Source organism: Pristiophorus japonicus, unplaced genomic scaffold (genome assembly GCF_044704955.1).
Source record: "Pristiophorus japonicus isolate sPriJap1 unplaced genomic scaffold, sPriJap1.hap1 HAP1_SCAFFOLD_207, whole genome shotgun sequence".
Taxonomy (NCBI): Eukaryota; Metazoa; Chordata; class Chondrichthyes; family Pristiophoridae; genus Pristiophorus; species Pristiophorus japonicus.
The window spans coordinates 1,209,441-1,233,482 of record NW_027251767.1 but is presented as its reverse complement, the minus strand read 5'-3'; the positions used below and the strand labels follow the sequence as shown (position 1 = coordinate 1,233,482).

Genomic DNA, 24,042 nt, shown 5'->3' with positions numbered 1-24,042 from the left:
TGTTAGTCACACGCGTTTTCCAGGCTGTAAAGAGTCGCTGGCGGTTGACAGTCCCACCGCGCTGCAGCATGGGCTGGTACTGAAGACGCACAGGCCACGCCACGAGTCCAGATGCGTCAACATGCTCACGGAAAACAATCATCGCACAGAAAAATATTTGGCGCTTCCCTTCGATAGCTCAGTTGGTAGAGCGGAGGACTGTAGTGGAATACTCAGCAAAGTCATCCTTAGGTCGCTGGTTCAATTCCGGCTCGAAGAAGCTAGTGTACTTTTGGATTAAGCAGCAATTCGCTCAAACCAGTTCTCATCACTTTATGGTGCATCATGTTGCCACGAAGGAGCAGGACACCACTTTTCTCGTCTCAAACCTGAATGCACTCTGCATCCACCTTCACACAGCTGTTATGCTTGAGCATTTGTGTCTGCTCACCAGCACAGAGTTTTTTTAAATTTCAAAATTTGCATATAAAAATTTGTACAGTCCATTCAAAAGCAGTTCAGTACATTTAGCTGCGGTCAGCAATCCCATACACTACATTTGGGTGCTGACGGCAGTTCCATTCGATACATTTCCTTGCTTTTCAGTTCAAGTACAATTCGGTACAATATGGGATACATTGTAGTGCATTCAACAAACTACAGAGCAGCAACACTTCAAAGCACTCAGCACTCCCTTTCAGGCAAAACAAGTTGGCCATCAGTCAGACAGCGCTGTCGCCTGCTTCCTCACACACAGGGCGGCCGCTACTTTCCGGTCACGTCGCTTCCCTTCCACGGTCTCGTGCTCTTCTCGGCTTCTTTCTTCGTTACTGTGGCTTCGCGTCCTGCTGTTGCTCGCTCGCTGCTGCTCCGCAATGTCGATTGGATACAAGGAGTGGGCCAGTTCTCTGATGGTCGTGGAGCAGCTTGGAGACGAGTGCGAAAAGGCGACTGAGAAGCAAATGAGGGAAACCTGCAAGAAGCTACTGGGGAATTAGCTCAAATGGTAGAGCGCTCGCTTAGCATATGAGAGGTAGGGGGATCGATGCCTGCATTCGCTACTCTGCTTTTGGCTCAGAGCAATTCTCCAGAAAGAAATGTGGTCTCACGTGTCACTGAGTTCACACCAGATGGGTCAAAGCACAGCAAACCTTTTTCTGCCATGTCATAAGCAAGACGTCTTGATTTTTGCAAAGATGGATATATGAGGCGAGAGAAGCCAAAAGAACGACTTGCGAGCATTGATTGCTTTTCTGAGCATTTGACTCAGGACCTTCGATTGAGCAGACTGATATGCTGCCTGCTGCGCGAAGAAGGCATTTGCCATGCAAGCGGCCAGGCAGCACGACCAAGTCGGGCAGCTTGCAAGGTCTTTAAATTCAGAATGCGCAGCTTGCAAAAAATCTGCGAGCCTGATAAGAAGTCAAAGCTACACTCTTGTGATTGTTAGTCACACGCGTTTTCCAGGCTGTAAAGAGTAGCTGCCGGTTGACAGTCCCACCGCGCTGCAGCATGGGCTGGTACTGAAGACGCACAGGCCACGCCATGAGTCCAGATGCGTCAACATGCTCACGGAAAACAATCATCGCACAGAAAAATATTTGGCGCTTCCCTTCGATAGCTCAGTTGGTAGAGCGGAGGACTGTAGTGGAATACTCAGCAAAGTCATCCTTCGGTCGCTGGTTCAATTCCGGCTCGAAGGAGCTAGTGTACTTTTGGATGAAGCAGCAATTCGCTCAAACCAGTTCTCATCACTTTATGGTGCATCATGTTGCCACGAAGGAGCAGGACACCACTTTTCTCGTCTCAAACCTGAATGCACTCTGCATCCACCTTCACACAGCTGTTATGCTTGAGCATTTGTGTCTGCTCACCAGCACAGAGTTTTTTTAAATTTCAAAATTTGCATATAAAAATTTGTACAGTCCATTCAAAAGCAGTTCAGTACATTTAGCTGCGGTCAGCAATCCCATACACTACATTTGGGTGCTGACGGCAGTTCCGTTCGATACATTTCCTTGCTTTTCAGTTCAAGTACAATTCGGTACAATATGGGATACATTGTAGTACTGCAGAGCAGCAACACTTCAAAGCACTCAGCACTCCCTTTCAGGCAAAACAAGTTGGCTATCAGTCAGACAGCGCTGTCGCCTGCTCCCTCACACACAGGGCGGCCGCTACTTTCCGGTCACCTCGCTTCCCTTCCACGGTCTCGTGCTCTTCTCGGCTTCTTTCTTCGTTACTGTGGCTTCGCGTCCTGCTGTTGCTCGCTCGCTGCTGCTCCGCAATGTCGATTGGATACAAGGAGTGGGCCAGTTCTCTGATGGTCGTGGAGCAGCTTGGAGACGAGTGCAAAAAGGCGACTGTGAAGCAAATGAGGGCAACCTGCAAGAAGCTACTGGGGAATTAGCTCAAATGGTAGAGCGCTCGCTTAGCATGTGAGAGGTAGCGGCATCGATGCCTGCATTCTCCACTCTGCTTTTGGCTCAGAGCAATTCTCCAGAAAGAAATGTGGTCTCACGTGTCACTGAGTTCACGCCAGATGGGTCAAAGCACAGCAAACCTTTTTCTGCCATGTCATAAGCAAGACGTCTTGATTTTTGCAAAGATGGATATATGAGGCGAGAGAAGCCAAAAGAACGACTTGCGAGCATTGATTGCTTTTCTGAGCATTTGACTCAGGACCTTCGATTGAGCAGACTGATATGCTGCCTGCTGCGCGAAGAAGGCACTTGCCATGCAAGCGGCCAGGCAGCACGACCAAGTCGGGCAGCTTGCAAGGTCTTTAAATTCAGAATGCGCAGCTTGCAAAAAATCTGCGAGCCTGATAAGAAGTCAAAGCTACACTCTTGTGATTGTTAGTCACACGCGTTTTCCAGGCTGTAAAGAGTCGCTGGCGGTTCACAGTCCCACCGCGCTGCAGCATGGGCTGGTACTGAAGACGCACAGGCCACGCCACGAGTCCAGATGCGTCAACATGCTCACGGAAAACAATCATCGCACAGGAAAATCTTTGGCGCTTCCCTTCGATAGCTCAGTTGGTAGAGCGGAGGACTGTAGTGGAATACTCAGCAAAGTCATCCTTAGGTCGCTGGTTCAATTCCGGCTCGAAGGAGCTAGTGTACTTTTGGATTAAGCAGCAATTCGCTCAAACCAGTTCTCATCACTTTATGGTGCATCATGTTGCCACGAAGGAGCAGGACACCACTTTTCTCGTCTCAAACCTGAATGCACTCTGCATCCACCTTCACACAGCTGTTATGCTTGAGCATTTGTGTCTGCTCACCAGCACAGAGTTTTTTTAAATTTCAAAATTTGCATATAAAAATTTGTACAGTCCATTCAAAAGCAGTTCAGTACATTTAGCTGCGGTCAGCAATCCCATACACTACATTTGGGTGCTGACGGCAGTTCCGTTCGATACATTTCCTTGCTTTTCAGTTCAAGTACAATTCGGTACAATATGGGATACATTGTAGTGCATTCAACAAACTGCAGAGCAGCAACACTTCAAAGCACTCAGCACTCCCTTTCAGGCAAAACAAGTTGGCCATCAGTCAGACAGCGCTGTCGCCTGCTCCCTCACACACAGGGCGGCCGCTACTTTCCGGTCACCTTGCTTCCCTTCCACGGTCTCGTGCTCTTCTCGGCTTCTTTCTTCGTTACTGTGGCTTCGCGTCCTGCTGTTGCTCGCTCGCTGCTGCTCCGCAATGTCGATTGGATACAAGGAGTGGGCCAGTTCTCTGATGGTCGTGGAGCAGCTTGGAGACGAGTGCGAAAAGGCGACTGAGAAGCAAATGAGGGCAACCTGCAAGAAGCTACTGGGGAATTAGCTCAAATGGTTGAGCGCTCGCTTAGCATATGAGAGGTAGGGGGATCGATGCCTGCATTCTCCACTCTGCTTTTGGCTCAGAGCAATTCTCCAGAAAGAAATGTGGTCTCACGTGTCACTGAGTTCACGCCAGATGGGTCAAAGCACAGCAAACTTTTTTCTGCCATGTCATAAGCAAGACTTCTTGATTTTTGCAAAGGTGGATATATGAAGTGAAAGAAGCTAAAAGAACGACTTTTTAGCACTGATTCCTTTTCTGAGCATTTAACTCAGGACCTTCGATTGAGCAGACTGATACTCTGCCTGCTGCACGAAGAAGGCACTTGCCATGCAAGCCGCCAGGCAGCACGACCAAGTAGGGCAGCTTGCAAGGTCTTTAAATTCATAATGCACAGCTTGCAAAAAATGTGCGAGCCTGATAAGAAGTCAAAGCTACACTCTTGTGATTGTTAGCGACACGCGTTTTCCAGGCTGTAAAGAGTAGCTGGCGGTTCACAGTCTCACAGCGCTGCAGCATGGGCTGGTACTGAAGACGCACAGGCCACTCCATGAGGCCAGATGCGTCAACATGCGCTGGGAAAACAATCATCACACAGAAGCATCTTTGCAGCTTTCCTTTGATAGCTCAGTTGGTAGAGCAGAGGACTGTAGTAGCAATATGCAGCAAGATTATCCTTAGGTTGCTGGTTCAATTCCGGCTCGAAGGAGCTGGTGTTCTTTTGGATTAAGCAGCAATTCACTCAAACCAGCTCTCTTCACTTTATGGTGCATCATGTTGCCCTGAAGACGCAGGACACCACTTTTCTCGTCTCAAACCTTAATGCACTCTGCGTCCACCTTCACACAGCTGTTATGCTTGAGCATTTGTGTCTGCTCACCAGCAGAGAGTGCCATTGAGCAGCAACACTTCAAAGCACTCAGCACTCCCTTTCAGGCCAAACAAGTTGGCTATCAGTCAGACAGCGCTCTCGCCTGCTCCCTCACACACAGGGCGGCCGCTACTTGCCGGTCACCTCGCTTCCCTTCCGTGGTCTCGTGCTCTTCTCGGCTTCTTTCTTCGTTACTGTGGCTTCCCGTCCTGCTGTTGCTCGCTCGATGCTGCTCCGCAATGTCGATTGGATACAATGCATTGAAGGAGTGGGCCAATCCTCAAATAGGTTTTCTCTGATGGTCGTGGAGCAGCTTGCAGACGAGTGCGAAAAGGCGACTGAGAAGCAAACGAGGGTCAACTGCAAGAAGCTACTGGGGAATTAGCTCAAATGGTAGAGCGCTTGCTTCGCATGTGAGAAGTAGCGGGATCGATGCCCGCATTCTCCACTCTGCTTTTGGCTCAGGGCAATTCTCCAGAAAGAAACGTGATCTCACGTGTCACTCACTGAGTTCACGGCAGATGGGCCAAAGCCCAGCAAACCATTTTCTGCCATGTCATAAGCAAGACTTCTTGATTTTTGCAAAGATGGATATATGAGGTGAGAGAAGCCAAAAGAATTTGTACAGTACATTCAAAAGCAGTTCAGTATGTTTAGCTGCGGTCAGCAATCCCATACATTACATTTGGGTGCTGACGGCAGTTCCGTTCTATACATTTCCTTGCTTTTCAGATCAAGTACAATACGGGATACCTTGTAGTACATTCAACAAAATTACATTACATGTGTCACTATACAGTACACGGAATGGGTGACGGTACGTTTACATTTTTTTCTTTTCAACGTGCATTACGAAACAGACCTTACATTGTACATGGCACTACATAGGTGTTTGCAGATCATGGTGCTCCATGTACACGAAAAAGAAGTTGCAAGTACAGCCCGAGGGGAGTTGTGTACTGATTCCTGCCCCCGGGTTTACCGTGGCAGAAGGCCTTTAAACTGTGGCCCTTCCCCACCGTGCCTTTGCGGCGACTGTACCAATTTTAAGTGCGTCCCTCAGCACGTAATCCTGGATCTTGGATTGCGCCAGTCTGCAACACGCAGACGTGGGCAGCAACACTTCAAAGCACTCAGCACTCCCTTTCAGGCAAAACAAGTTGGCTATCAGTCAGACAGCGCTCTCGCCTGCTCCCTCACACACAGGGCGGCCGCTACTTGCCGGTCACCTCGCTTCCCTTTCGCGGTCTCGTGCTCTTCTCGGCTTCTTTCTTCGTTACTGTGGCTTCGCGTCCTGCTGTTGCTCGCTCGCTGCTGCTCCGCAATGTCGATTGGATACAAGGAGTGGGCTAGTCCTCAAATAGGTTTTCTCTGATGGTCGTGGAGCAGCTTGGAGACGAGTGGGAAAAGGCGACTGAGAAGCAAACGAGGGCAACCTGCAAGAAGCTGCTGGGGAATTAGCTCAAATGGTAGAGCGCTCGCTTAGCATGTGAGAGGTAGCGGGATCGATGCCCGCATTCTCCACTCTGCTTTTGGCTCAGGGCAATTCTCCAGAAAGAAACGTGGTCTCACGTGTCACTGAGTTCACGCCAGATGGGTCAAAGCACAGCAAACTTTTTTCTGCCATGTCATAAGCAAGACTTCTTGATTTTTGCAAAGGTGGATATATGAAGTGAAAGAAGCTAAAAGAACGACTTTTTAGCACTGATTCCTTTTCTGAGCATTTAACTCAGGACCTTCGATTGAGCAGACTGATACGCTGCCTGCTGCACGAAGAAGGCACTTGCCATGCAAGCCGCCAGGCAGCACGACCAAGTAGGGCAGCTTGCAAGGTCTTTAAATTCATAATGCACAGCTTGCAAAAAATGTGCGAGCCTGATAAGAAGTCAAAGCTACACTCTTGTGATTGTTAGTCACACGCGTTTTCCAGGCTGTAAAGAGTAGCTGGCGGTTCACAGTCTCACAGCGCTGCAGCATGGGCTGGTACTGAAGACGCACAGGCCACTCCATGAGGCCAGATGCGTCAACATGCGCTGGGAAAACAATCATCACACAGAAGCATCTTTGCAGCTTTCCTTTGATAGCTCAGTTGGTAGAGCAGAGGACTGTAATAGCAATATGCAGCAAGATTATCCTTAGGTTGCTGGTTCAATTCCGGCTCGAAGGAGCTGGTGTTCTTTTGCATTAAACAGCAATTCACTCAAACCAGCTCTCTTCACTTTGTGGTGCATCATGTTGCCCTGAAGACGCAGGACACCACTTTTCTCGTCTCAAACCTTAATGCACTCTGCGTCCACCTTCACACAGCTGTTATGCTTGAGCATTTGTGTCTGCTCACCAGCAGAGAGTGCCATTGAGCAGCAACACTTCAAAGCACTCAGCACTCCCTTTCAGGCAAAACAAGTTGGCTATCAGTCAGACAGCGCTGTCGTCTGCTCCCTCACACACAGGGCGGCCGCTACTTGCCGGTCACCTCGCTTCCCTTCCGTGGTCTCGTGCTCTTCTCGGCTTCTTTCTTCGTTACTGTGGCTTCCCGTCCTGCTGTTGCTCGCTCGCTGCTGCTCCGCAATGTCGATTGGATACAATGCATTGAAGGAGTGGGCCAATCCTCAAATAGGTTTTCTCTGATGGTCGTGGAGCAGCTTGGAGACGAGTGCGAAAAGGCGACTGAGAAGCAAACGAGGGTCAACTGCAAGAAGCTACTGGGGAATTAGCTCAAATGGTAGAGCACTTGCTTCGCATGTGAGAGGTAGCGGGATCGATGCCCGCATTCTCCACTCTGCTTTTGGCTCAGGGCAATTCTCCAGAAAGAAATGTGGTCTCACGTGTCACTGAGTTCATGCCAGATGGGTCAAAGCACAGCAAACCTTTTTCTGCCATGTCATAAGCAAGACGTCTTGATTTTTGCAAAGATGGATATATGAGGCGAGAGAAGCCAAAAGAACGACTTGCGAGCATTGATTGCTTTTCTGAGCATTTGACTCAGGACCTTCGATTGAGCAGACTGATATGCTGCCTGCTGCGCGAAGAAGGCACTTGCCATGCAAGCGGCCAGGCAGCACGACCAAGTCGGGCAGCTTGCAAGGTCTTTAAATTCAGAATGCGCAGCTTGCAAAAAATCTGCGAGCCTGATAAGAAGTCAAAGCTACACTCTTGTGATTGTTAGTCACACGCGTTTTCCAGGCTGTAAAGAGTCGCTGGCGGTTCACAGTCCCACCGCGCTGCAGCATGGGCTGGTACTGAAGACGCACAGGCCACGCCACGAGTCCAGATGCGTCAACATGCTCACGGAAAACAATCATCGCACAGGAAAATCTTTGGCGCTTCCCTTCGATAGCTCAGTTGGTAGAGCGGAGGACTGTAGTGGAATACTCAGCAAAGTCATCCTTAGGTCGCTGGTTCAATTCCGGCTCGAAGGAGCTAGTGTACTTTTGGATTAAGCAGCAATTCGCTCAAACCAGTTCTCATCACTTTATGGTGCATCATGTTGCCACGAAGGAGCAGGACACCACTTTTCTCGTCTCAAACCTGAATGCACTCTGCATCCACCTTCACACAGCTGTTATGCTTGAGCATTTGTGTCTGCTCACCAGCACAGAGTTTTTTTAAATTTCAAAATTTGCATATAAAAATTTGTACAGTCCATTCAAAAGCAGTTCAGTACATTTAGCTGCGGTCAGCAATCCCATACACTACATTTGGGTGCTGACGGCAGTTCCGTTCGATACATTTCCTTGCTTTTCAGTTCAAGTACAATTCGGTACAATATGGGTTACATCATAGTACATTCAACAAACTGCAGAGCAGCAACACTTCAAAGCACTCAGCACTCCCTTTCAGGCAAAACAAGTTGGCTATCAGTCAGACAGCGCTGTCGCCTGCTCCCTCACACACAGGGCGGCCGCTACTTTCCGGTCACCTCGCTTCCCTTCCACGGTCTCGTGCTCTTCTCGGCTTCTTTCTTCGTTACTGTGGCTTCGCGTCCTGCTGTTGCTCGCTCGCTGCTGCTCCGCAATGTCGATTGGATACAAGGAGTGGGCCAGTTCTCTGATGGTCGTGGAGCAGCTTGGAGACGAGTGCGAAAAGGCGACTGTGAAGCAAATGAGGGCAACCTGCAAAAAGCTACTGGGGAATTAGCTCAAATGGTAGAGCGCTTGCTTCGCATATGAGAAGTAGCGGGATCGATGCCCGCATTCTCCACTCTGCTTTTGGCTCAGGGCAATTCTCCAGAAAGAAACGTGATCTCACGTGTCACTCACTGAGTTCACGGCAGATGGGCCAAAGCCCAGCAAACCATTTTCTGCCATGTCATAAGCAAGACTTCTTGATTTTTGCAAAGATGGATATATGAGGTGAGAGAAGCCAAAAGAATTTGTACAGTACATTCAAAAGCAGTTCAGTATGTTTAGCTGCGGTCAGCAATCCCATACATTACATTTGGGTGCTGACGGCAGTTCCGTTCTATACATTTCCTTGCTTTTCAGATCAAGTACAATACGGGATACCTTGTAGTACATTCAACAAAATTACATTACATGTGTCACTATACAGTACATGGAATGGGTGACGGTACGTTTACATTTTTTTCTTTTCAACGTGCATTACGAAACAGACCTTACATTGTACATGGCACTACATAGGTGTTTGCAGATCATGGTGCTCCATGTACACGAAAAAGAAGTTGCAAGTACAGCCCGAGGGGAGTTGTGTACTGATTCCTGCCCCCGGGTTTACCGTGGCAGAAGGCCTTTAAACCGTGGCCCTTCCCCACCGTGCCTTTGCGGCGACTGTACCAGTTTTAAGTGCGTCCCTCAGCACGTAATCCTGGATCTTGGATTGCGCCAGTCTGCAACACGCAGACGTGGGCAGCAACACTTCAAAGCACTCAGCACTCCCTTTCAGGCAAAACAAGTTGGCTATCAGTCAGACAGCGCTCTCGCCTGCTCCCTCACACACAGGGCGGCCGCTACTTGCCGGTCACCTCGCTTCCCTTCCGCGGTCTCGTGCTCTTCTCGGCTTCTTTCTTCGTTACTGTGGCTTCGCGTCCTGCTGTTGCTCGCTCGCTGCTGCTCCGCAATGTCGATTGGATACAAGGAGTGGGCTAGTCCTCAAATAGGTTTTCTCTGATGGTCGTGGAGCAGCTTGGAGACGAGTGGGAAAAGGCGACTGAGAAGCAAACGAGGGCAACCTGCAAGAAGCTGCTGGGGAATTAGCTCAAATGGTAGAGCGCTCGCTTAGCATGTGAGAGGTAGCGGGATCGATGCCCGCATTCTCCACTCTGCTTTTGGCTCAGGGCAATTCTCCAGAAAGAAACGTGGTCTCACGTGTCACTGAGTTCACGCCAGATGGGTCAAAGCACAGCAAACTTTTTTCTGCCATGTCATAATCAAGACTTCTTGATTTTTGCAAAGGTGGATATATGAAGTGAAAGAAGCTAAAAGAACGACTTTTTAGCACTGATTCCTTTTCTGAGCATTTAACTCAGGACCTTCGATTGAGCAGACTGATACGCTGCCTGCTGCACGAAGAAGGCACTTGCCATGCAAGCCGCCAGGCAGCACGACCAAGTAGGGCAGCTTGCAAGGTCTTTAAATTCATAATGCACAGCTTGCAAAAAATGTGCGAGTCTGATAAGAAGTCAAAGCTACACTCTTGTGATTGTTAGTCACACGCGTTTTCCAGGCTGTAAAGAGTAGCTGGCGGTTCACAGTCTCACAGCGCTGCAGCATGGGCTGGTACTGAAGACGCACAGGCCACTCCATGAGGCCAGATGCGTCAACATGCGCTGGGAAAACAATCATCACACAGAAGCATCTTTGCAGTTTTCCTTTGATAGCTCAGTTGGTAGAGCAGAGGACTGTAATAGCAATATGCAGCAAGATTATCCTTAGGTTGCTGGTTCAATTCCGGCTCGAAGGAGCTGGTGTTCTTTTGCATTAAACAGCAATTCACTCAAACCAGTTCTCATCACTTTATGGTGCATCATGTTGCCACGAAGGAGCAGGACACCACTTTTCTCGTCTCAAACCTGAATGCACTCTGCATCCACCTTCACACAGCTGTTATGCTTGAGCATTTGTGTCTGCTCACCAGCACAGAGTTTTTTTAAATTTCAAAATTTGCATATAAAAATTTGTACAGTCCATTCAAAAGCAGTTCAGTACATTTAGCTGCGGTCAGCAATCCCATACACTACATTTGGGTGCTGACGGCAGTTCCGTTCGATACATTTCCTTGCTTTTCAGTTCAAGTACAATTCGGTACAATATGGGATACATTGTAGTACATTCAACAAACTGCAGAGCAGCAACACTTCAAAGCACTCAGCACTCCCTTTCAGGCAAAACAAGTTGGCTATCAGTCAGACAGCGCTGTCGCCTGCTCCCTCACATACAGGGCGGCCGCTACTTTCCGGTCACCTCGCTTCCCTTCCACGGTCTCGTGCTCTTCTCGGCTTCTTTCTTCGTTACTGTGGCTTCGCGTCCTGCTGTTGCTCGCTCGCTGCTGCTCCGCAATGTCGATTGGATACAAGGAGTGGGCCAGTTCTCTGATGGTCGTGGAGCAGCTTGGAGACGAGTGCGAAAAGGCGACTGTGAAGCAAATGAGGGCAAGCTGCAAGAAGCTACTGGGGAATTAGCTCAAATGGTAGAGCGCTAGCTTAGCATGTGAGAGGTAGCGGGATCGATGCCTGCATTCTCCACTCTGCTTTTGGCTCAGAGCAATTTTCCAGAAAGAAATGTGGTCTCACGTGTCACTGAGTTCACGCCAGATGGGTCAAAGCACAGCAAACCTTTTTCTGCCATGTCATAAGCAAGACGTCTTGATTTTTGCAAAGATGGATATATGAGGCGAGAGAAGCCAAAAGAACGACTTGCGAGCATTGATTGCTTTTCTGAGCATTTGACTCAGGACCTTCGATTGAGCAGACTGATATGCTGCCTGCTGCACGAAGAAGGCACTTGCCATGCAAGCGGCCAGGCAGCACGACCAAGTCGGGCAGCTTGCAAGGTCTTTAAATTTAGAATGCGCAGCTTGCAAAAAATCTGCGAGCCTGATAAGAAGTCAAAGCTACACTCTTGTGATTGTTAGTCACACGCGTTTTCCAGGCTGTAAAGAGTCGCTGGCGGTTGACAGTCCCACCGCGCTGCAGCATGGGCTGGTACTGAAGACGCACAGGCCACGCCACGAGTCCAGATGCGTCAACATGCTCACGGAAAACAATCATTGCACAGGAAAATCTTTGGCGCTTCCCTTCGATAGCTCAGTTGGTAGAGCGGAGGACTGTAGTGGAATACTCAGCAAAGTCATCCTTAGGTCGCTGGTTCAATTCCGGCTCGAAGGAGCTCGTGTTCTTTTGGATTAAGCAGCAATTCGCTCAAACCAGTTCTCATCACTTTATGGTGCATCATGTTGCCACGAAGGAGCAGGACACCACTTTTCTCGTCTCAAACCTGAATGCACTCTGCATCCACCTTCACACAGCTGTTCTGCTTGAGCATTTGTGTCTGCTCACCAGCACAGAGTTTTTTTAAATTTCAAAATTTGCATATAAAAATTTGTACAGTCCATTCAAAAGCAGTTCAGTACATTTAGCTGCGGTCAGCAATCCCATACACTACATTTGGGTGCTGACGGCAGTTCCGTTCGATACATTTCCTTGCTTTTCAGTTCAAGTACAATTCGGTACAATATGGGATACATTGTAGTACATTCAACAAACTGCAGAGCAGCAACACTTCAAAGCACTCAGCACTCCCTTTCAGGCAAAACAAGTTGGCTATCAGTCAGACCGCGCTGTCGCCTGCTCCCTCACACACAGGGCGGCCGCTACTTTCCGGTCACCTCGCTTCCCTTCCACGGTCTCGTGCTCTTCTCGGCTTCTTTCTTCGTTACTGTGGCTTCGCGTCCTGCTGTTGCTCGCTCGCTGCTGCTCCGCAATGTCGATTGGATACAAGGAGTGGGCCAGTTCTCTGATGGTCGTGGAGCAGCTTGGAGACGAGTGCGAAAAGGCGACTGTGAAGCAAATGAGTGCAACCTGCAAGAAGCTACTGGGGAATTAGCTCAAATGGTAGAGCGCTCGCTTAGCATGTGAGAGGTAGCGGGATCGATGCCTGCATTCTCCACTCTGCTTTTGACTCAGAGCAATTCTCCAGAAAGAAATGTGGTCTCACGTGTCACTGAGTTCATGCCAGATGGGTCAAAGCACAGCAAACCTTGTTCTGCCATGTCATAAGCAAGACGTCTTGATTTTTGCAAAGATGGATATATGAGGCGAGAGAAGCCAAAAGAACGACTTGCGAGCATTGATTGCTTTTCTGAGCATTTGACTCAGGACCTTCGATTGAGCAGACTGATATGCTGCCTGCTGCGCGAAGAAGGCACTTGCCATGCAAGCGGCCAGGCAGCACGACCAAGTCGGGCAGCTTGCAAGGTCTTTAAATTCAGAATGCGCAGCTTGCAAAAAATCTGCGAGCCTGATAAGAAGTCAAAGCTACACTCTTGTGATTGTTAGTCACACGCGTTTTCCAGGCTGTAAAGAGTCGCTGGCGGTTGACAGTCCCACCGCGCTGCAGCATGGGCTGGTACTGAAGACGCACAGGCCACGCCACGAGTCCAGATGCGTCAACATGCTCACGGAAAACAATCATCGCACAGGAAAATCTTTGGCGCTTCCCTTCGATAGCTCAGTTGGTAGAGCGGAGGACTGTAGTGGAATACTCAGCAAAGTCATCCTTAGGTCGCTGGTTCAATTCCGGCTCGAAGGAGCTAGTGTACTTTTGGATTAAGCAGCAATTCGCTCAAACCAGTTCTCATCACTTTATGGTGCATCATGTTGCCACGAAGGAGCAGGACACCACTTTTCTCGTCTCAAACCTGAATGCACTTTGCATCCACCTTCACACAGCTGTTATGCTTGAGCATTTGTGTCTGCTCACCAGCACAGAGTTTTTTTAAATTTCAAAATTTGCATATAAAAATTTGTACAGTCCATTCAAAAGCAGTTCAGTACATTTAGCTGCGGTCAGCAATCCCATACACTACATTTGGGTGCTGACGGCAGTTCCGTTCGATACATTTCCTTGCTTTTCAGTTCAAGTACAATTCGGTACAATATGGGATACATTATAGTACATTCAACAAACTGCAGAGCAGCAACACTTCAAAGCACTCAGCACTCCCTTTCAGGCAAAACAAGTTGGCTATCAGTCAGACAGCGCTGTCGCCTGCTCCCTCACACACAGGGCGGCCGCTACTTTCCGGTCACCTCGCTTCCCTTCCACGGTCTCGTGCTCTTCTCGGCTTCTTTCTTCATTACTGTGGCTTCGCGTCCTGCTGTTGCTCGCTCGCTGCTGCTCCGCAATGTCGATTGGATACAAGGAGTGGGCCAGTTCTCTGATGGTCGTGGAGCAGCTTGGAGACGAGTGCGAAAAGGCGACTGTGAAGCAAATGAGGGCAACCTGCAAGAAGCTACTGGGGAATTAGCTCAAATGGTAGAGCGCTCGCTTAGCATGTGAGAGGTAGCGGGATCGATGCCTGCATTCTCCACTCTGCTTTTGGCTCAGAGCAATTCTCCAGAAAGAAATGTGGTCTCACGTGTCACTGAGTTCATGCCAGATGGGTCAAAGCACAGCAAACCTTTTTCTGCCATGTCATAAGCAAGACGTCTTGATTTTTGCAAAGATGGATATATGAGGCGAGAGAAGCCAAAAGAACAACTTGCGAGCATTGATTGCTTTTCTGAGCATTTGACTCAGGACCTTCGATTGAGCAGACTGATATGCTGCCTGCTGCGCGAAGAAGGCACTTGCCATGCAAGCGGCCAGGCAGCACGACCAAGTCGGGCAGCTTGCAAGGTCTTTAAATTCAGAATGCGCAGCTTGCAAAAAATCTGCGAGCCTGATAAGAAGTCAAAGCTACACTCTTGTGATTGTTAGTCACACGCGTTTTCCAGGCTGTAAAGAGTCGCTGGCGGTTGACAGTCCCACCGCGCTGCAGCATGGGCTGGTACTGAAGACGCACAGGCCACGCCACGAGTCCAGATGCGTCAACATGCTCACGGAAAACAATCATCGCACAGAAAAATCTTCGGCGCTTCCCTTCGATAGCTCAGTTGGTAGAGCGGAGGACTGTAGTGGAATACTCAGCAAAGTCATCCTCAGGTCGCTGGTTCAATTCCGGCTCGAAGGAGCTAGTGTACTTTTGGATGAAGCAGCAATTCGCTCAAACCAGTTCTCATCACTTTATGGTGCATCATGTTGCCACGAAGGAGCAGGACACCACTTTTCTCGTCTCAAACCTGAATGCACTCTGCATCCACCTTCACACAGCTGTTATGCTTGAGCATTTGTGTCTGCTCACCAGCACAGAGTTTTTTTAAATTTCAAAATTTGCATATAAAAATTTGTACAGTCCATTCAAAAGCAGTTCAGTACATTTAGCTGCGGTCAGCAATCCCATACACTACATTTGGGTGCTGACGGCAGTTCCGTTCGATACATTTCCTTGCTTTTCAGTTCAAGTACAATTCGGTACAATATGGGATACATTGTAGTACATTCAACAAACTGCAGAGCAGCAACACTTCAAAGCACTCAGCACTCCCTTTCAGGCAAAACAAGTTGGCTATCAGTCAGACAGCGCTCTCGCCTGCTCCCTCACACACAGGGCGGCCGCTACTTTCCGGTCACCTCGCTTCCCTTCCACGGTCTCGTGCTCTTCTCGGCTTCTTTCTTCGTTACTGTGGCTTCGCGTCCTGCTGTTGCTCGCTCGCTGCTGCTCCGCAATGTCGATTGGATACAAGGAGTGGGCCAGTTCTCTGATGGTCGTGGAGCAGCTTGGAGACGAGTGCGAAAAGGCGACTGTGAAGCAAATGAGGGCAACCTGCAAGAAGCTACTGGGGAATTAGCTCAAATGGTAGAGCGCTCGCTTAGCATGTGAGAGGTAGTGGGATCGATGCCTGCATTCTCCACTCTGCTTTTGGCTCAGAGCAATTCTCCAGAAAGAAATGTGGTCTCACGTGTCACTGAGTTCATGCCAGATGGGTCAAAGCACAGCAAACCTTTTTCTGCCATGTCATAAGCAAGACGTCTTGATTTTTGCAAAGATGGATATATGAGGCGAGAGAAGCCAAAAGAACGACTTGCGAGCATTGATTGCTTTTCTGAGCATTTGACTCAGGACCTTCGATTGAGCAGACTGATATGCTGCCTGCTGCGCGAAGAAGGCACTTGCCATGCAAGCGGCCAGGCAGCACGACCAAGTCGGGCAGCTTGCAAGGTCTTTAAATTCAGAATGCGCAGCTTGCAAAAAATCTGCGAGCCTGATAAGAAGTCAAAGCTACACTCTTGTGATTGTTAGTCACACGCGTTTTCCAGGCTGTAAAGAGTCGCTGGCGGTTCACAGTCCCACCGCGCTGCAGCATGGGCTGGTACTGAAGACGCACAGGCCACGCCACGAGTCCAGATGCGTCAACATGCTCACGGAAAACAATCATCGCACAGAAAAATCATCGCACAGAAAAATCTTCGGCGCTTGCCTTCGATAGCTCAGTTGGTAGAGCGGAGGACTGTAGTGGAATACTCAGCAAAGTCATCCTTAGGTCGCTGGTTCAATTCCGGCTCGTAGGAGCTAGTGTACTTTTGGATTAAGCAGCAATTCGCTCAAACCAGTTCTCATCACTTTATGGTGCATCATGTTGCCACGAAGGAGCAGGACACCACTTTTCTCGTCTCAAACCTGAATGCACTCTGCATCCACCTTCACACAGCTGTTATGCTTGAGCATTTGTGTCTGCTCACCAGCACAGAGTTTTTTTAAATTTCAAAATTTGCATATAAAAATTTGTACAGTCCATTCAAAAGCAGTTCAGTACATTTAGCTGCGGTCAGCAATCCCATACACTACATTTGGGTGCTGACGGCAGTTCCGTTCGATACATTTCCTTGCTTTTCAGTTCAAGTACAATTCGGTACAATATGGGATACATTGTAGTACTGCAGAGCAGCAACACTTCAAAGCACTCAGCACTCCCTTTCAGGCAAAACAAGTTGGCTATCAGTCAGACAGCGCTGTCGCCTGCTCCCTCACACACAGGGCGGCCGCTACTTTCCGGTCACCTCGCTTCCCTTCCACGGTCTCGTGCTCTTCTCGGCTTCTTTCTTCGTTACTGTAGCTTCGCGTCCTGCTGTTGCTCGCTCGCTGCTGCTCCGCAATGTCGATTGGATACAAGGAGTGGGCCAGTTCTCTGATGGTCGTGGAGCAGCTTGGAGACGAGTGCGAAAAGGCGACTGTGAAGCAAATGAGGGCAACCTGCAAGAAGCTACTGGGGAATTAGCTCAAATGGTAGAGCGCTCGCTTAGCATGTGAGAGGTAGCGGGATCGATGCCTGCATTCTCCACTCTGCTTTTGACTCAGAGCAATTCTCCAGAAAGAAATGTGGTCTCACGTGTCACTGAGTTCATGCCAGATGGGTCAAAGCACAGCAAACCTTGTTCTGCCATGTCATAAGCAAGACGTCTTGATTTTTGCAAAGATGGATATATGAGGCGAGAGAAGCCAAAAGAACGACTTGCGAGCATTGATTGCTTTTCTGAGCATTTGACTCAGGACCTTCGATTGAGCAGACTGATATGCTGCCTGCTGCGCGAAGAAGGCACTTGCCATGCAAGCGGCCAGGCAGCACGACCAAGTCGGGCAGCTTGCAAGGTCTTTAAATTCAGAATGCGCAGCTTGCAAAAAATCTGCGAGCCTGATAAGAAGTCAAAGCTACACTCTTGTGATTGTTAGTCACACGCGTTTTCCAGGCTGTAAAGAGTCGCTGGCGGTTGACAGTCCCACCGCGCTGCAGCATGGGCTGGTACTGAAGACCACAGGCCACGCCACGAGTCCAGATGCGTCAACATGCTCACGGAAAACAATCATCGCACAGGAAAATCTTTGGCGCTTCCCTTCGATAGCTCAGTTGGTAGAGCGGAGGACGGTAGTGGAATACTCAGCAAAGTCATCCTTAGGTCGCTGGTTCAATTCCGGCTCGAAGGAGCTAGTGTACTTTTGGATTAAGCAGCAATTCGCTCAAACCAGTTCTCATCACTTTCTGGTGCATCATGTTGCCACGAAGGAGCATGACACCACTTTTCTCGTCTCAAACCTGAATGCACTCTGCATCCACCTTCACACAGCTGTTATGCTTGAGCATTTGTGTCTGCTCACCAGCACAGAGTTTTTTTAAATTTCAAAATTTGCATATAAAAATTTGTACAGTCCATTCAAAAGCAGTTCAGTACATTTAGCTGCGGTCAGCAATCCCATACACTACATTTGGGTGCTGACGGCAGTTCCGTTCGATACATTTCCTTGCTTTTCAGTTCAAGTACAATTCGGTACAATATGGGATACATTGTAGTACATTCAACAAACTGCAGAGCAGCAACACTTCAAAGCACTCAGCACTCCCTTTCAGGCAAAACAAGTTGGCCATCAGTCAGACAGCGCTCTCGCCTGCTCCCTCACACACAGGGCGGCCGCTACTTTCCGGTCACCTCGCTTCCCTTCCACGGTCTCGTGCTCTTCTCGGCTTCTTTCTTCGTTACTGTGGCTTCGCGTCCTGCTGTTGCTCGCTCGCTGCTGCTCCGCAATGTCGATTGGATACAAGGAGTGGGCCAGTTCTCTGATGGTCGTGGAGCAGCTTGGAGACGAGTGCGAAAAGGCGACTGTGAAGCAAATGAGGGCAACCTGCAAGAAGCTACTGGGGAATTAGCTCAAATGGTAGAGCGCTCGCTTAGCATGTGAGAGGTAGCGGGATCGATGCCTGCATTCTCCACTCTGCTTTTGGCTCAGAGCAATTCTCCAGAAAGAAATGTGGTCTCACGTGTCACTGAGTTCATGCCAGGTGGGTCAAAGCACAGCAAACCTTTTTCTGCCATGTCATAAGCAAGACGTCTTGATTTTTGCAAAGATGGATATATGAGGCGAGAGAAGCCAAAAGAACGACTTGCGAGCATTGATTGCTTTTCTGAGCATTTGACTCAGGACCTTCGATTGAGCAGACTGATATGCTGCCTGCTGCGCGAAGAAGGCACTTGCCATGCAAGCGGCCAGGCAGCACGACCAAGTCGGGCAGCTTGCAAGGTCTTTAAATTCAGAATGCGCTGCTTACAAAAAATCTGCGAGCCTGATAAGAAGTCAAAGCTACACTCTTGTGATTGTTAGTCACACGCGTTTTCCAGGCTGTAAAGAGTAGCTGGCGGTTGACAGTCCCACCGCGCTGCAGCATGGGCTGGTACTGAAGACGCACAGGCCACGCCACGAGTCCAGATGCGTCAACATGCTCACGGAAAACAATCATCGCACAGGAAAATCTTTGGCGCTTCCCTTCGATAGCTCAGTTGGTAGAGCGGAGGACTGTAGTGGAATACTCAGCAAAGTCATCCTTAGGTTGTTGGTTCAAGTCCGGCTCGAAGGAGCTAGTGTACTTTTGGATTAAGCAGCAATTCGCTCAAACCAGTTCTCATCACTTTATGGTGCATCATGTTGCCACGAAGGAGCAGGACACCACTTTTCTCGTCTCAAACCTGAATGCACTCTGCATCCACCTTCACACAGCTGTTATGCTTGAGCATTTGTGTCTGCTCACCAGCACAGAGTTTTTTTAAATTTCAAAATTTGCATATAAAAATTTGTACAGTCCATTCAAAAGCAGTTCAGTACATTTAGCTGCGGTCAGCAATCCCATACACTACATTCGGGTGCTGACGGCAGTTCCGTTCGATACATTTCCTTGCTTTTCAGTTCAAGTACAATTCGGTACAATATGGGATACATTGTAGTGCATTCAACAAACTGCAGAGCAGCAACACTTCAAAGCACTCAGCACTCCCTTTCAGGCAAAACAAGTTGGCCATCAGTCAGACAGCGCTGTCGCCTGCTCCCTCACACACAGGGCGGCCGCTACTTTCCGGTCACCTCGCTTCCCTTCCACGGTCTCGTGCTCTTCTCGGCTTCTTTCTTCGTTACTGTGGCTTCGCGTCCTGCTGTTGCTCGCTCGCTGCTGCTCCGCAATGTCGATTGGATACAAGGAGTGGGCCAGTTCTCTGATGGTCGTGGAGCAGCTTGGAGACGAGTGCGAAAAGGCGACTGAGAAGCAAATGAGGGAAACCTGCAAGAAGCTACTGGGGAATTAGCTCAAATGGTAGAGCGCTCGCTTAGCATATGAGAGGTAGTGGGATCGATGCCTGTATTCTCCACCCTGCTTTTGGCTCAGAGCAATTCTCCAGAAAGAAATGTGGTCTCACGTGTCACTGAGTTCACGCCAGATGGGTCAAAGCACAGCAAACCTTTTTCTGCCATGTCATAAGCAAGACGTCTTGATTTTTGCAAAGATGGATATATGAGGCGAGAGAAGCCAAAAGAACGACTTGCGAGCATTGATTGCTTTTCTGAGCATTTGACTCAGGACCTTCGATTGAGCAGACTGATATGCTGCCTGCTGCGCGAAGAAGGCACTTGCCATGCAAGCGGCCAGGCAGCACGACCAAGTCGGGCAGCTTGCAAGGTCTTTAAATTCATAATGCGCAGCTTGCAAAAAATCTACGAGCCTGATAAGAAGTCAAAGCTACACTCTTGTGATTGTTAGTCACACGCGTTTTCCAGGCTGTAAAGAGTAGCTGGCGGTTGACAGTCCCACCGCGCTGCAGCATGGGCTGGTACTGAAGACGCACAGGCCACGCCATGATTCCAGATGCGTCAACATGCTCACGGAAAACAATCATCGCACAGAAAAATCTTTGGCGCTTCCCTTCGATAGCTCAGTTGGTAGAGCGGAGGACTGTAATGGAATACTCAGCAAAGTCATCCTTAGGTCGCTGGTTCAAGTCCGGCTCGAAGGAGCTAGTGTACTTTTGGATTAAGCAGCAATTCGCTCAAACCAGTTCTCATCACTTTATGGTGCATCATGTTGCCACGAAGGAGCAGGACACCACTTTTCTCGTCTCAAACCTGAATGCACTCTGCATCCACCTTCACACAGCTGTTATGCTTGAGCATTTGTGTCTGCTCACCAGCACAGAGTTTTTTTAAATTTCAAAATTTGCATATAAAAATTTGTACAGTCCATTCAAAAGCAGTTCAGTACATTTAGCTGCGGTCAGCAATCCCATACACTACATTTGGGTGCTGACGGCAGTTCCGTTCGATACATTTCCTTGCTTTTCAGTTCAAGTACAATTCGGTACAATATGGGATACATTGTAGTGCATTCAACAAACTGCAGAGCAGCAACACTTCAAAGCACTCAGCACTCCCTTTCAGGTAAAACAAGTTGGCCATCAGTCAGACAGCGCTGTCGCCTGCTCCCTCACACACAGGGCGGCCGCTACTTTCCGGTCACCTCGCTTCCCTTCCACGGTCTCGTGCTCTTCTCGGCTTCTTTCTTCGTTACTGTGGCTTCGCGTCCTGCTGTTGCTCGCTCGCTGCTGCTCCGCAATGTCGATTGGATACAAGGAGTGGGCCAGTTCTCTGATGGTCGTGGAGCAGCTTGGAGACGAGTGCGAAAAGGCGACTGAGAAGCAAATGAGGGAAATCTGCAAGAAGCTACTGTGGAATTAGCTCAAATGGTAGAGCGCTCGCTTAGCATATGAGAGGTAGTGGGATCGATGCCTGTATTCTCCACCCTGCTTTTGGCTCAGAGCAATTCTCCAGAAAGAAATGTGGTCTCACGTGTCACTGAGTTCACGCCAGATGGGTCAAAGCACAGCAAACCTTTTTCTGCCATGTCATAAGCAAGACGTCTTGATTTTTGCAAAGATGGATATATGAGGCGACAGAAGCCAAAAGAACGACTTGCGAGCATTGATTGCTTTTCTGAGCATTTGACTCAGGACCTTCGATTGAGCAGACTGATATGCTGCCTGCTGCGCGAAGAAGGCACTTGCCATGCAAGCGGCCAGGCAGCACGACCAAGTCGGGCAGCTTGCAAGGTCTTTAAATTCATAATGCGCAGCTTGCAAAAAATCTACGAGCCTGATAAGAAGTCAAAGCTACACTCTTGTGATTGTTAGTCACACGCGTTTTCCAGGCTGTAAAGAGTAGCTGGCGGTTGACAGTCCCACCGCGCTGCAGCATGGGCTGGTACTGAAGACGCACAGGCCACGCCATGATTCCAGATGCGTCAACATGCTCACGGAAAACAATCATCGCACAGAAAAATCTTTGGCGCTTCCCTTCGATAGCTCAGTTGGTAGAGCGGAGGACTGTAGTGGAATACTCAGCAAAGTCATCCTTAGGTCGCTGGTTCAAGTCCGGCTCGAAGGAGCTAGTGTACTTTTGGATTAAGCAGCAATTCGCTCAAACCAGTTCTCATCACTTTATGGTGCATCATGTTGCCACGAAGGAGCAGGACACCACTTTTCTCGTCTCAAACCTGAATGCACTCTGCATCCACCTTCACACAGCTGTTATGCTTGAGCATTTGTGTCTGCTCACCAGCACAGAGTTTTTTTAAATTTCAAAATTTGCATATAAAAATTTGTGCAGTCCATTCAAAAGCAGTTCAGTACATTTAGCTGCGGTCAGCAATCCCATACACTACATTTGGGTGCTGACGGCAGTTCCGTTCGATACATTTCCTTGCTTTTCAGTTCAAGTACAATTCGGTACAATATGGGATACATTGTAGTGCATTCAACAAACTGCAGAGCAGCAACACTTCAAAGCACTCAGCACTCCCTTTCAGGCAAAACAAGTTGGCTATCAGTCAGACAGCGCTGTCGCCTGCTCCCTCACACACAGGGCGGCCGCTACTTTCCGGTCACCTCGCTTCCCTTCCACGGTCTCGTGCTCTTCTCAGCTTCTTTCTTCGTTACTGTGGCTTCGCGTCCTGCTGTTGCTCGCTCGCTGCTGCTCCGCAATGTCGATTGGATACAAGGAGTGGGCCAGTTCTCTGATGGTCGTGGAGCAGCTTGGAGACGAGTGCGAAAAGGCGACTGAGAAGCAAATGAGGGAAATCTGCAAGAAGCTACTGGGGAATTAGCTCAAATGGTAGAGCGCTCGCTTAGCATATGAGAGGTAGTGGGATCGATGCCTGTATTCTCCACCCTGCTTTTGGCTCAGAGCAATTCTCCAGAAAGAAATGTGGTCTCACGTGTCACTGAGTTCACGCCAGATGGGTCAAAGCACAGCAAACCTTTTTCTGCCATGTCATAAGCAAGACGTCTTGATTTTTGCAAAGATGGATATATGAGGCGACAGAAGCCAAAAGAACGACTTGCGAGCATTGATTGCTTTTCTGAGCATTTGACTCAGGACCTTCGATTGAGCAGACTGATATGCTGCCTGCTGCGCGAAGAAGGCACTTGCCATGCAAGCGGCCAGGCAGCACGACCAAGTCGGGCAGCTTGCAAGGTCTTTAAATTCATAATGCGCAGCTTGCAAAAAATCTACGAGCCTGATAAGAAGTCAAAGCTACACTCTTGTGATTGTTAGTCACACGCGTTTTCCAGGCTGTAAAGAGTAGCTGGCGGTTGACAGTCCCACCGCGCTGCAGCATGGGCTGGTACTGAAGACGCACAGGCCACGCCATGATTCCAGATGCGTCAACATGCTCACGGAAAACAATCATCGCACAGAAAAATCTTTGGCGCTTCCCTTCGATAGCTCAGTTGGTAGAGCGGAGGACTGTAGTGGAATACTCAGCAAAGTCATCCTTAGGTCGCTGGTTCAATTCCGGCTCGAAGGAGCTAGTGTACTTTTGGATTAAGCAGCCATTCGCTCAAACCAGTTCTCATCACTTTATGGTGCATCATGTTGCCACGAAGGAGCAGGACACCACTTTTCTCGTCTCAAACCTGAATGCACTCTGCATCCACCTTCACACAGCTGTTATGCTTGAGCATTTGTGTCTGCTCACCAGCACAGAGTTTTTTTAAATTTCAAAATTTGCATATAAAAATTTGTACAGTCCATTCAAAAGCAGTTCAGTACATTTAGCTGCGGTCAGCAATCCCATACACTACATTTGGGTGCTGACGGCAGTTCCGTTCGATACATTTCCTTGCTTTTCAGTTCAAGTACAATTCGGTACAATATGGGATACATTGTAGTACATTCAACAAACTGCAGAGCAGCAACACTTCAAAGCACTCAGCACTCCCTTTCAGGCAAAACAAGTTGGCTATCAGTCAGACAGCGCTGTCGCCTGCTCCCTCACACACAGGGCGGCCGCTACTTTCCGGTCACCTCGCTTCCATTCCACGGTCTCGTGCTCTTCTCGGCTTCTTTCTTCGTTACTGTGGCTTCGCGTCCTGCTGTTGCTCGCTCGCTGCTGCTCCGCAATGTCGATTGGATACAAGGAATGGGCCAGTTCTCTGA

General features: G+C 49.0%; 16 non-coding genes across 16 annotated transcripts; all 16 read left to right on the top strand.

The window, feature by feature from the left end:
• The first annotated feature begins 167 nt into the window (after positions 1-167).
• trnay-gua (transfer RNA tyrosine (anticodon GUA)) lies at positions 168-259 on the top strand. The gene is given in 2 exon segments: positions 168-204; positions 224-259. It is a non-coding gene; the product is annotated as a tRNA-Tyr (tRNA).
• Positions 260-1,590: 1,331 nt separating this feature from the next.
• On the top strand, positions 1,591-1,682 carry trnay-gua (transfer RNA tyrosine (anticodon GUA)). The gene is given in 2 exon segments: positions 1,591-1,627; positions 1,647-1,682. It is a non-coding gene; the product is annotated as a tRNA-Tyr (tRNA).
• Positions 1,683-3,002: 1,320 nt separating this feature from the next.
• On the top strand, positions 3,003-3,094 carry trnay-gua (transfer RNA tyrosine (anticodon GUA)). Its single transcript is given in 2 exon segments — positions 3,003-3,039; positions 3,059-3,094. It is a non-coding gene; the product is annotated as a tRNA-Tyr (tRNA).
• Positions 3,095-4,425: 1,331 nt separating this feature from the next.
• On the top strand, positions 4,426-4,518 carry trnay-gua (transfer RNA tyrosine (anticodon GUA)). The gene is made up of 2 exons: positions 4,426-4,462; positions 4,483-4,518. It is a non-coding gene; the product is annotated as a tRNA-Tyr (tRNA).
• Positions 4,519-6,754: 2,236 nt separating this feature from the next.
• Positions 6,755-6,847, top strand: trnay-gua (transfer RNA tyrosine (anticodon GUA)). The gene is made up of 2 exons: positions 6,755-6,791; positions 6,812-6,847. It is a non-coding gene; the product is annotated as a tRNA-Tyr (tRNA).
• A 1,160-nt stretch (positions 6,848-8,007) lies between these two features.
• trnay-gua (transfer RNA tyrosine (anticodon GUA)) lies at positions 8,008-8,099 on the top strand. Its single transcript is given in 2 exon segments — positions 8,008-8,044; positions 8,064-8,099. It is a non-coding gene; the product is annotated as a tRNA-Tyr (tRNA).
• A 2,407-nt stretch (positions 8,100-10,506) lies between these two features.
• trnay-gua (transfer RNA tyrosine (anticodon GUA)) lies at positions 10,507-10,599 on the top strand. The gene is made up of 2 exons: positions 10,507-10,543; positions 10,564-10,599. It is a non-coding gene; the product is annotated as a tRNA-Tyr (tRNA).
• A 1,331-nt stretch (positions 10,600-11,930) lies between these two features.
• On the top strand, positions 11,931-12,022 carry trnay-gua (transfer RNA tyrosine (anticodon GUA)). Its single transcript is given in 2 exon segments — positions 11,931-11,967; positions 11,987-12,022. It is a non-coding gene; the product is annotated as a tRNA-Tyr (tRNA).
• Positions 12,023-13,353: 1,331 nt separating this feature from the next.
• Positions 13,354-13,445, top strand: trnay-gua (transfer RNA tyrosine (anticodon GUA)). The gene is given in 2 exon segments: positions 13,354-13,390; positions 13,410-13,445. It is a non-coding gene; the product is annotated as a tRNA-Tyr (tRNA).
• Positions 13,446-14,776: 1,331 nt separating this feature from the next.
• Positions 14,777-14,868, top strand: trnay-gua (transfer RNA tyrosine (anticodon GUA)). The gene is given in 2 exon segments: positions 14,777-14,813; positions 14,833-14,868. It is a non-coding gene; the product is annotated as a tRNA-Tyr (tRNA).
• A 1,347-nt stretch (positions 14,869-16,215) lies between these two features.
• On the top strand, positions 16,216-16,307 carry trnay-gua (transfer RNA tyrosine (anticodon GUA)). Its single transcript is given in 2 exon segments — positions 16,216-16,252; positions 16,272-16,307. It is a non-coding gene; the product is annotated as a tRNA-Tyr (tRNA).
• Positions 16,308-17,626: 1,319 nt separating this feature from the next.
• On the top strand, positions 17,627-17,718 carry trnay-gua (transfer RNA tyrosine (anticodon GUA)). Its single transcript is given in 2 exon segments — positions 17,627-17,663; positions 17,683-17,718. It is a non-coding gene; the product is annotated as a tRNA-Tyr (tRNA).
• Positions 17,719-19,049: 1,331 nt separating this feature from the next.
• trnay-gua (transfer RNA tyrosine (anticodon GUA)) lies at positions 19,050-19,141 on the top strand. Its single transcript is given in 2 exon segments — positions 19,050-19,086; positions 19,106-19,141. It is a non-coding gene; the product is annotated as a tRNA-Tyr (tRNA).
• Positions 19,142-20,472: 1,331 nt separating this feature from the next.
• Positions 20,473-20,564, top strand: trnay-gua (transfer RNA tyrosine (anticodon GUA)). Its single transcript is given in 2 exon segments — positions 20,473-20,509; positions 20,529-20,564. It is a non-coding gene; the product is annotated as a tRNA-Tyr (tRNA).
• A 1,331-nt stretch (positions 20,565-21,895) lies between these two features.
• trnay-gua (transfer RNA tyrosine (anticodon GUA)) lies at positions 21,896-21,987 on the top strand. Its single transcript is given in 2 exon segments — positions 21,896-21,932; positions 21,952-21,987. It is a non-coding gene; the product is annotated as a tRNA-Tyr (tRNA).
• A 1,331-nt stretch (positions 21,988-23,318) lies between these two features.
• On the top strand, positions 23,319-23,410 carry trnay-gua (transfer RNA tyrosine (anticodon GUA)). Its single transcript is given in 2 exon segments — positions 23,319-23,355; positions 23,375-23,410. It is a non-coding gene; the product is annotated as a tRNA-Tyr (tRNA).
• Positions 23,411-24,042: the final 632 nt, after the last annotated feature.